Source organism: Heterodontus francisci, chromosome 34 (genome assembly GCF_036365525.1).
Source record: "Heterodontus francisci isolate sHetFra1 chromosome 34, sHetFra1.hap1, whole genome shotgun sequence".
Classification (NCBI taxonomy): domain Eukaryota; kingdom Metazoa; phylum Chordata; class Chondrichthyes; order Heterodontiformes; family Heterodontidae; genus Heterodontus; species Heterodontus francisci.
Window position 1 is genome coordinate 24,483,581 of NC_090404.1, and position 11,887 is coordinate 24,495,467.

The 11,887-nt window shown below is 45.2% G+C and overlaps 1 pseudogene; it reads left to right on the forward strand.

Annotated features, from left to right (window-relative positions):
• The first annotated feature begins 5,788 nt into the window (after window positions 1-5,788).
• Window positions 5,789-7,173, forward strand: LOC137349226 (zinc finger protein 239-like; annotated as a pseudogene).
• Window positions 7,174-11,887: the final 4,714 nt, after the last annotated feature.

Here is an 11,887-nt window from a genome sequence, read left to right on the forward strand (position 1 = left end):
CTCACCTGTAGCCAATGAAGATGCAAAGATTTCTGTCAAGGCCCCAGCAATTTCTTCCCTTGCCTCCCTTAGTATTCTGGGGGAGATCACATCTGGCTTGGGGACTTATCTACCTTAATGCTTTGCAAAACACCCAACACCTCCTCCTTTTTGATAATGAGATGACTGAGACTATCTACACTCCCTTCGCTAGGCTCATCATCCACCAAGTCCTTCTCCTTGGTGAATACTGATGCAAAGTACTCATTCAGTACCTCGCCCATTTCCTCTGGCTCCACACATAGATTCCCTTCTCTGTCCTTGAGTGGGCCAACCCTTTCCCTGGTTACCCTCTTGCTCTTTATATGTGTATAAAAAGCCTTGGGATTATCCTTAATCCTGTTTGCCAATGACTTTTCATGACCCCTTTTAGCCCTCCTGACTCCTTGCTTAAGTTCCTTTCTACTGTCTTTATATTCCTCAAGGGATTCGTCTGTTCCTAGCCTTCCAGCCCTTACGAATGCTTCCTTTTTCTTTTTGACTGGGCTCACAATATCCCGCGTTATCCAAGGTTCCCGAAACTTGCCAAACTTATCCTTCTTCCTCACAGGAACACGCTGGTCCTGGATTCTAATCAACTGACATTTGAAAGACTCCCACATGTCAGATGTTGATTTACCCTCAAACAGCCGCCCCCAATCTAAATTCTTCAGTTCCTGCCTAATATTGTTATAATTAGCCTTCCTCCAATTTAGCACCTTCACCCGAGGACTACTCTTCTCCTTATCCACAAGTACCTTAAAACTTATGGAATTATAGTCACTGTTCCCGAAATGCTCCCCTGCTGAAACTTCGACCACCTGGCCGGGCTCATTCCCCAATACCAGGTCCAGTACGGCCCCATCCCTTGTTGGACTATCTACATATTGTTTCAAGAAGCCCTCCTGGATGCTCCTTACAAATTCTGCACCATCTATTCCCCTAGCACTAAGTGAGTCCCAGTCAATATAGGAGAAGTTAAAATCACCCACCACTACAACCCTGTTACCTTTACATCTTTCCAAAATCTGTCTACATAGCTGCTCCTCTACCTCCCGCTGGCTGTTGGGAGGCCTGTAGAAAACCCCCAACATCGTGACTGCACCCTTCCTATTCCTGAGCTCCACCCATATTGCCTCACTGCACGACCCCTCCGAGGTGTCCTCCCGCAGTACAGCTGTGATATTCTCCTGAACAAGTAATGCAACTCCTCCACCCCTTTTACATCCCCCTCTATCCCGCCTGAAGCTTCTAAATCCTGGAACATTTAGCTGCCAATCCTGTCCTTCCCTCAACCAAGTCTCTGTAATGGCAACAACATCATAGTTCGAAGTACTAATCCAAGCTCTAAGTTTATCTGCCTTCCCTGTTATCCTTCTTGCATTGAAACAAATGCACTTCAGACCACCAGTCCCGCTGTGCTCCGCAACATTTCCCTGCCTGCTCTTCCTCTTAGTCTTACTGGCCTTATTTACTAGTTCCTCCTCATTTATTTCACTTGCTGTCCTACTGCTCTGGTTCCCACCCCCTGCCACACTAGTTTAAACCCTCCCGAGTGACGCTGGCAAACCTCGCAGCCAGGATATTTGTGCCCCTCCAGTTTAGATGCAACCCGTCCTTCTTGTACAGGTCCCATCTGTCCCTGAAGAGATCCCAATGATCCAGATATCTGAAACCCTCCCTTCTACACCAGCTGTTCAGCCACGTGTTTAGCTACACTATCTTCCTATTTCTAGCCTCACTGGCACGTGGCACAGGGAGTAATCCCGAGATTCCAACCCTAGAGGTCCTGTCTTTTAACTTTCTACCTAACTCCCTAAACTCCCCCTGCAAGACCTCGTCACTCTTCCCGCTTATGTCATTGGTACCGATGTGTACCACAACATCTGGCTGTTCACCCTCCCCCTTCAGAATGCCCCCTGTCTGTTCAGAGACATCCTTGACCCTGGCACCAGGGAGGCAACATACCATCCTGGAGTCTCTTTCACGTCCACAGAAGCGCCTATCTGTGCCCCTGACTATAGAGTCCCCTATAACTATTGCTCTTCTGTGCTTTGTCCCTCCCTGCTAAACAACAGTGCCAGCCGTGGTGCCACTGCTCTGGCTGCTGCTGTTTTCCCCTGATAGGCCACCCCCCCCAACAGTATCCAAAACGGTATACTTGTTAGAGAGGGGGATAGCCACAGGGGATTCCTGCACTGACTGCCTGTCCCTTCTAGAGGTCACCCATCTATCTGCCTGCACCTTGGGTGTAACCACTTCTCTAAAACTCCTGTCTATGACGCTCTCTGCCACCTGCATGCTCCTCAGTGCATCCAGTTGCTGCTCCAACCAATCCATGCGGTCTGTGAGGAGCTGCAACTGGGTACACTTCCTGCAGATGTAGTCGTCCGGAACACTGGAAGCGTCACAGACCTCCCGCATCTCACAGGTGAAGCACTTCACCCCTCTAACTGACATTTCTAGCACTAATTAATAAATGAATTTAAGATAAATAAATACTTATTAAATCCTTACTAAATTGTTATAACTATATGGTCCCTAGTGCTAGATTCCTACTATAAATATTAAATGCTAACTAAATACAGTAATCTCCTCCCTCTGGTTTAGTTACTCTACTTATTAATTAGTTAATTATGGTTTTAATCAATGTTTTATTTTCAAATTCAGTAAAAAAAATTCCCTACCAGCCAATCAGGTCACAGCTTTCCTGTGACGTCACTTTCAGTTTTTTTTACCAGAGGTAAGTTTTTTATATTTACCGGTCCGGAACTCTGCCCTCCGAGTCTCCAAGGAAAACAGTTCTAACTTCTCCAATCTATCTTCATAACTGAATTTCCTCATCCCTGGAATCATTCTCGTGAATCTTTTCTGTACTCTCTCCAATGCCCTCATGTCTTTCCTCACCTGCAGTGCCCAGAACTGGACACAATACTCCAGCTGATGCCGAACTAGTGTCTTATACAAGTTCAACATAACTTCTTTGCTCTTGTACTCTATGTCCCTATTCATAAAGCTCAGGATACTGTATGCTTTATTAACTGCTCTCTCAACCTGTCCTGCCACTTTCAATGTCTTATGCACATATACACCTAGGTCCTTCTGCTCCTGCATCCCCTTTAGAATTGTACCCTTTATTCTATAGTGTCTCTCCATGTTCTTCCTACCAAAATGAATCACTTCACATTTCTCTGCATTGAACTTCATCTGCCACCTGCCTGCCCATTCGACCAACGTGACTATGTCCGTTTAAAGTTCTGCACTATCCTCCTCACAGTTCACAATGCTTCCAAGTTTCGTATCATCTGCAGACTTTGAAATTTTGCCCTGTACACCAAGATCAAGGTCATTAATATATATCATGAAAAAGCAAGGGTCCCAACACTGATCCCTGGAGCCGAAATCCTCCAGCCCGAAAAAACGTCCATTAACCACTACTCTTTATTTCCTGTCATTCAGCCAATTTCAAATCCATGTTGCTACCATCCCTTTTATTCCATGTGCTACAAGTTTGCTCACAAGTCTGTTGTGTGGCACTATATCAAATGCCTTTTGAAAGTCCATGTACACCACATCAACAGCATTGCCCTCATCAACCATCTCTATCACCTCCTCAAAAAAATCCAATAAGTTAGTTAAACATGATTTTCCCTGGCTTTCCTTAATTAACTCTCTCGCTCCCTCGTATAGAGGCAGCTTTACTCTGCATGTAACCCATGCTGTACCTGCCCTGGGAGTATTTGATGCGACAGTGTAGAGAGAGCTTTAGTCTATATTCCAGCCAGAATCACAAACTTCAGGAGAGGCACATATGAACATAAATCGGAGCAGGAGTAGGCAACACACCCATTTGAGCCTGCTCCGCCATTCAATAAGGTCATCGCTGCTCTTCTCCCGCAACATCACCCTCCTGCACTATCCCCATATTCCTTGAGATCCTTAGTGTCCAAGAATCTATCAATCTCTGTCTTGACTATACTCAATAACAAAACACAACAGCCCTCTGGGGTGGAGAATTTTAATCCTTTTGGGGAAAACAACTTTCATCTTTTCAGCTCAGCATACCCGTCCGAAATTGCCCTTGAGAAGGTTAACAAATGTTGGCCTTGCCAGAGATGCCACACATCCATGCAAGAATAAAATTAAATAAATCCTAAAACCCTGAACTCTGATTGTGAGATTGTGGCCTCGTTCTAGAATCACCAACCAGAGGAAACATCTTTTTACAGCATGTATTCTGTCAAATCCCTTAAGGATTTTATATGCCTCAATAGATCAACTCAAATTCGTCAAACACGAAGGAATATAGGCCTCTTCACATAATCTCTCCTCATAGGACGATCTTAGAAACAATCTCGAGAGCCTTTGTCGCACTCCCTCTCAGAAAACGATATCTAATGTGATAGTAATCAAATATAGGTCTCAGTCTTCGCAGAGGGTCCATGCATTTGGGTTTCGGTATGAGTTATTTAATAATTTCATCACAATCTGACCACAAAGGATCCTATTTCGTCACGAATTGGGATGGTCAATGGCGGGTCTATTACCCAGTATTCGCCGCGGCAGTGAACGAGCCCTACTCGCACGACAGGAGCCCAGCGCGCAAACGCACTGCTGAGCCTGTATCTGATCACTATGATCAGAGTCCTGTGAGTGCTGGAGACGCTTTTGCAGCGGCGAGGCTTCAGAAACATCCGGTGTCGGCCGCAAGCCCCCAATAAGAAGATCCCGGTCCCGCGTTTGCACCGAGCGGGGCTTCTCCCGGTGACAGGCCCTGTTTGAAACTAATAATAAATTAAAAGTGAGGGCACAGTGAGTGGGCGGAGCTTCAGGATCTCTGTTCCCAACCAGGTCCTAGTACCCAGGAAATGGAGCATCCTGGACATTAGGGTTTGAAGCAGCTTTACCCAGTCCCATGCTGCATGTGATATTTGCAGGTTAGAGGACTCCATGGGCCATGTGGATATTCAGTGCGAGAAATTACATTCCCTGTATAGTTGCCTGAAGGGATGGCTCCTCAACGTTTGGTTAGAATTTAGCACCACGCTCCTAATCTTTGGTTGCTCTGTGTAGAGGGAGGTTGGTAAGTCGGAGGATCTTCTGGACCTGCTGTTGGGCCTGGTTACAACAGCAATATGTAGGTCCAGGATGTGCAGGGACCGTGTTGTAGGTGCGAGTCACTCTGGCTGCCAGCCTCTCTTCCGTGGTCTTGTCCATGTCCGGGGTTGCCCTAGAGAGGGAGCATGCTTGATACTTCCCATGACTGGTGGGTACCTAAGGATACAGAGTGTCTCATAGACACTGATAACAACATTCTTGTTTGGAAGGTTTTCTTTACATTTGTAGGGACTGTTTTGCTTCTTTTAATTGATTGGTTCACATGTTTGTGGGAACAAGAGAGGAAAAGATGTAGAAACTAGAATTGTCTTCTGAATTTCTATCCTGAACTTACAGTGATAACTTTTGTAAACTCCTTTTACAGGGTATGAGAAGGGGAGGTTTTACAGACAGGAATCTCAAATCAATTATCACATCAGGATTTGACAGTCACTCGATTCATCAGGACCTGAATGTTATTCGCCTTTGAATGTGGAAGGAGAAATGTTTGTCTGTTCTGTCTGTGGGAAAAGATTTCAAACATCAGTGTGACTGGAAAAGCACCGAGACACACAGACACCCGAGTGAGAGTGTTCCAGTGCACTGACTGTGGAAAGAGCTTGAACCAGTTGCACAGTCTGAAAAAACATCACACCATTCACAGCGGGGAGAAACTGTACATGTCCTCTGTGTGTGTTCGAAGTTAGATTTAGATTTAGAGATACAGCACTGAAACAGGCCCTTCGGCCCACCAAGTCTGTGCCGACCATTAACCACCCATTTAGACTAATCCTACACTAATCCCATATTCCTACCACATCCTCACCTGTCCCTATAGTCCCCTACCACCTATCTATACTAGTGACAATTTATAATGACTAATTCACCTATCAACCTGCAAGTCTTTTTGGCTGTGGGAGGAAACCAGAGCACCCGGAGGAAACCCACGCAGACACAGGGAGGACTTACAAACTCCACACAGGCAGTACCCAGAATTGAACCCGGGTCGCTGGAGCTGTGAGGCTGCGGTGCTAACCACTGCGCCACTGTGCCGCCCATACTGATCATCCAATCTGGAGAGAGACAAGGACACCTGCACCATGGAGAAACCGTGGAAATGTAGAGACTGTGGAAAGGGATTCACTAACCCATCTGAGCTCGAAATTCATCAACGCAGTCACACTGGGCAGAGGCCGTTCACCTGCTCTGTGTGTGGGATGGGATTCACTCAGGCATCCAACTTGAAAGCACACCAGGGTGTTCACACTGGGGAGAGGCCATTCTCCTGATCTGTGTGTGGGAAGGAATTCACTCACTCATCCACCCTGCTAGCACACCAGTGAGTACATGCTGGGGAGAGGCCATTCACCTGCTCCATCGTGGAAGGGATTCACTTGTTCAGCCAACCTGCAGAAACACAAGAATATTCACTGTGATAAGACACATTTTGAATGTTCTGATTGTGAGAAGACCTTTAAAAGCAGACATGAAATCGTGAGACACCAACGCACTCACTCCGGGAAGTGGACGTTTACCTGCTCCATATGTGGGAAGGGATACACCTGTTCATCCAACCTGCTTAAATACCAGCAAGCTCACACTGGGGAGAGACCTTTCAAGTGCTCTTATTGCAGGACTGGGTTCAGGCAATCATCTGACCTCACTTTACACCAGCGTATTCACGATGGGGAGAGGCCGTTCACCTGCCCCGAGTGTGGGAACAGATTCACCCGTTCTTCTGACCAGCTGACATACCAGCAAGTTCACACTGGGGAGAGACCGTTCACTTGCTCAGCGTGTGGGAAGGAATTCGCTCAGCCATCCAACCTCTTGACACACCAGCGAGTTCACAAGTGACCACAGGAGTTGGATTCTGCTGCTTTTTCTGCTGTTAATCATATCCTGGACTGAACCATGTTCATTCTGATGGTTAAAGAAAGATCTGCATGTATACAGCACCTTCCACTACCTCAGGACATGTCAAAGTGTTTTACAGTCAATGAAGTATGATTGAAGTGCAGTCACTGTTATAGTGTAGGAAACACAGCAGCCAATTGAACACAGCAAACTCTCTGGAGTGGGACTTGAACCCACAACCTTCTGACTGAGAGGTAACAATGATAACAACTGAGTCACAGTCAGGGTTCATTTGTGTTGATGTGAACTGGTGTTAGGATCACTGGACCTTGTAACATGATTATGTCTTATAGATTGTGATTTTTTTTAAAGTACAAGATGGAATCTAGGAGGTCAACTGACCTCACCTCCACTCTGTAAAAGGTTACCAGGACAACAGAGGGAACAGATCAAAGAGTGTTTTCTGAAGAACAGAGACTACAGCATTAACACCTGATGAACAATGGGTTTCACCCTCCCAGACTTTTGGATTGTAAAACAAGGAGTCAGCCATTGAGAACATGTAAATGAACCGGCAGATGGTAACACCTGGGGGCAGTGGAAAGGCCGAGTAGCTTTGTGAAACTAGACTTCTGGTCTTTGTATTTTGGAGAAGAACAATAAACCATTGAATTCTAGGACCAGATAAATTTAACCGACTTTCTGGAGACTAACAGGCTGTAAGGAATGAACCATCACATTGTGGCCTCAAGCAGGCTGTAAGAAGAGAATCCATCAGGGTGAGGCCTCAAGAGAAACTGTAAGAGAAAGCACCCATCAGGGGCAGCTGGAGAGAGAGCTACAGCTGGAGAGAGTGAACACCTGCTCTCTGAAGATATACAGTGAAAGGCTGTGGAAACTTGAACTTTTATTTTTGAGATTGAAGTTTGCGGAGGAGTAAAGGGCCCCACAGGATCACCGGAAATCACATTATCCACAGATGTCCGGGTCAGAAGTGCTTGGAGAAGTGAGCGAAGGAAAATATTTTTTGTTGAAAAGTCTGGGAGATCTAACTCATTGAACTGGGATGAATTTGGGACTTTTAACCGCAAAGGATTTCATCATCAAAAAAGACTGTGGAATATATCAGTGTGGTGTGAGATATTCATGAGTTGAAAATGTAAAGAAAATACCTTTGATTGTAATTTGGGGTGTCAGCTATTTACAAAGTGCTATTTAGTTAATTGGGGTTTCTTTTAATTTAGTTGTTGTAGCAAAAATCTTAAAACATGAAATCTTGTGTAATTTGTTCAATCAGTCTGAGGTTTGTATCTTATTTTTCACGTTAATGATCTCTGTGAGCTAACAACTGGAAAGTGGGATTAATCTGGATACCGTTTTCTCAGCTGGCACTACACAGAATGGCCTCCTATGCAGTAAATGTTCTCTGTTTCTATTCTGACAGTTTGTTTCTGCCAATATTAATAGCCTTATAACTTGGCTGAAGTTTATTATTCTGGATAAATGTCAAATAAATCAGCTTTGTTTTAAACACATTGTTGTAGATTTTTCTCTTTCCCACCTGAGTGTTTAGCATCAACTGGCTGGAGCTCAGAAAGGACAATCTGGGGGGAGGATCGTACGGCAGGAACAGAACTTCACCCTGAACACAGTCCTTCAGGATCACACTGAGAGAGACAAACGGCACTTTGGTCTTTCTCGTCTGTCTTCACTGACAGCAAAGTCCCCTTGTGGGTTAATCCTGAGGCCTGTAAGAAATGTGTCCCAGCCGCTCTGTTCCATGGTTCACAGCTCCTCGGCACGGAACAGAAGGCTCCTTTACAACTGTGTTTAGAGTCAGGAAGAATAACGGTGAATGCTGGAAGCGTGCTGTCAAATCAGAGATTGGTGTAAAACTGTGATCTGTTCCTGACTGAAAGTGAAACGGCAGGTTTAAATTTCTAGTCTGAAAATGACTGTGGTAATTATTTTACACGAGTTTAACATGTCCTGAGTCAATCATTTTAAGGCAGGCATTAACTCATTTAAAGTATTCCAGTTTAAAATAAATTGGTTATATTTTGCATGGTAACTGCTGGTCTGATTATACAACAGTCATTTAATCTCCAGATAAAGAAGGATCTGCAGTGTGTTTCCAAGAATTCCCTATTGATGTGTTAGTGTGATCAGAGCCATGGGTGCTGAGGAGATTTACTGGAATGATACCAGGGATGAGGGGTTTCAGTTCTCTGGAGAGGTTGGAGAAGCTGGGATTGTTCTGAGAGCAGAGAAGGTGAAGGGGAGATTTAATAGATATGTTCAAAATGATGAGGGATTTTCATTGAGTAGAGAGGGAGACACTGTTTCCACTGGCAGGTGGGTCAGTAACCAGAGGACAGAGATTTAAAATAATTGGCCAATAAAACCAGTGGGAGGAGGTGAGGAGAAATGTTTTTAGGCAGCGAGTTGTTCTGATCGGGAATTCACTGCCTGAAAGGGTGGAGGAAGCAGATTCAATAATAACGTTCAAAAAGGGAATTGGATAAAAACTTCAGAGGGGAAATTTTCAGAGGATATGGGGAAAGTATAGGGGAGTGGGACTAATAGGATAGTTCTTTCAGACAGCCAGCACAGACATGATGGACTGATGGCCTCCTTCTTTGCTGTATGATTATATGTAATGGCGATGATCAGGGAACATCTGCATAAGAGCAGAAATGGCGAGTGGTCAGTGAGAGCCCATCACCAGAACTGGGAGATGTTACACTGGACAGGGAGGGTCAGAGTGTCAGAGGAGGGGGAGAGAGAGCACGTACACACAACGAGAGTCAGCACCTTCAGGGAGGAGAGAGAGGAACCAGTGAGTGTGGAACTGAACCCAGTCAGAGTCAGCACCTTCAGGGGAGGAGAGAGAGGGGAATCAGTGAGTGTAGAACTGAACCCAGTCAGAGTCAGCACCTTCAGGGGAGGAGAGAGAGGGGAACCAGTGAGTGAAGAACTGAACCCAGTCAGATTCAGCTGTTACACTCACAGAAGGAGCAGGGATGAAAAATGAAGTGAACTGGAGCAGTTATTAGAACATTACAGCGCAGTACAGGCCCTTCGGCCCTCGATGTTGCGCCGACCTGTGAAACCATCTGACCTACACTATTCCATTTTCATCCATATGTCTATCCAATGACCACTTAAATGCCCTTAAAGTTGGCGAGTCTACTACTGTTGCAGGCAGGGCGTTCCACGCCCCTACTACTCTCTGAATAAAGAAACTACCTCTGACATCTGTCCTGTATCTATCACCCCTCAACTTAAAGCTATGTCCCCTCGTGTTTGCCATCACCATCCGAGGAAAAAGACTCTCACTATCCACCCTATCTAACCCTCTGATTATCTTATATGTCTCTATTAAGTCACCTCTCCTCCTCCTTCTCTCCAACAAAAACAACCTCAAGTCCCTCAGCCTTTCCTCGTAAGACCTTCCCTCCATACCAGGCAACATCCTAGTAAATCTCCTCTGCACCCTTTCCAAAGCTTCCACATCCTTCCTATAATACGGTGACCAGAACTGCACGCAATACTCCAGGTGCAGTCTCACCAGAGTTTTGTACAGCTGCAGCATGAGTACAGATAGAGACAGAAAAGAGTAGACAAAATAAAGTGGAAAAGTTTGAAGCAATATCTGAAGATGGTCTTGGTTACTGTTCTTCGAGCTCGTTGTAGAGTTCTTGACTGTAGGTAGATTTTGCTTTTTATTGGGGCCCAGAATTCTTCATCAACCTTGTTCAATGTAGCAGACTTTTCTCTCTTGAGGTTCACGTCTTCAGTGGATTTGGAATTCCGTGAGAAAGAGAGGGGAACAGACAGGAGAGGTCTTCTCAGTCCATGAGCAAACAGTCTCTCTCAGTTCAAACTCTCTGTGGCTAGTTCAAAAAAAATCCTGGACCAGCCAGTTAGTCACGTGGCCAGCTGGTTTAACCAGTCCTGGCTTTTGTGGATTGTATCAGCTCAGCAATCTCTGGAATGCTCTTCCTTACACCTTCAGTTTCTGGTTAAGTGGACCAGGGAATAGCCCTTTGTTTCCACAAGCACTGTTTGTTAGTATGCAAATGTCCTTCCAGCTAAGTGTCTGGTGATTTTTTAACAAGTCCTTTCTTCACTCCAGCAACAGTTTAAAATCAATGTTCATATGACAAAATTAATATGCCTCATTCTTGGCAGGTGGGGACCTACATGACAACAGAAACATACAGTACAAAAACAAGGAAGTTATGATGAACCTTTATAAAATACTGGTTTGGCCTCAACTGGAGTTTTGTGATCAATTCCAGGCACGGCACTTTAGGAAGGTTGTGAAGACATTAGACAGGGTGCAGAAAAGATTGACTAGAATGGTTCCTGGGATGAGGGACTTCAGTTGCGAGGATAGATTGGAGAAGCCGGGATTGTTCTCCTTAGAGAAGGTTAAGAGATTTGATAGAGATGTTCAAAACCATGAGGAGTCTAGACAAAGTAGATAGAGAGAAATTGTTCCCTTTGGTGAAGAGGTCGAGAACCAGAGGATATGGATGTCAGGTGATTGGCAAAACAGCCAAATGCGATATGACCAAAATTTTTTTATGCAGCAAGTGGTTAGGATCTGGAATGCACTGCCTGAGAGGGTGGTGGAGGCAGACTGAATTGTGGCTTTCAAAAAGGGAATTGGATAAGCACCTGAGATTTTAAAAAATGCAGGATTACAGGGAAAGGATGGGGCATTGGAACCAGCTGCAATGCTCTTGAGATGACACGGAGTGGCTGCAGGGCATTCTGAAGTGGGAGGATGAACAATCAGAGGTCGTGGAACACATTGGTACCAACAACATATGTAGAAAGAGGGATGAGGACCTGCAACAAGAATTTAGGGAGCTAGGTAGCAGATTAAAAAGCAGGACCTCTAAGG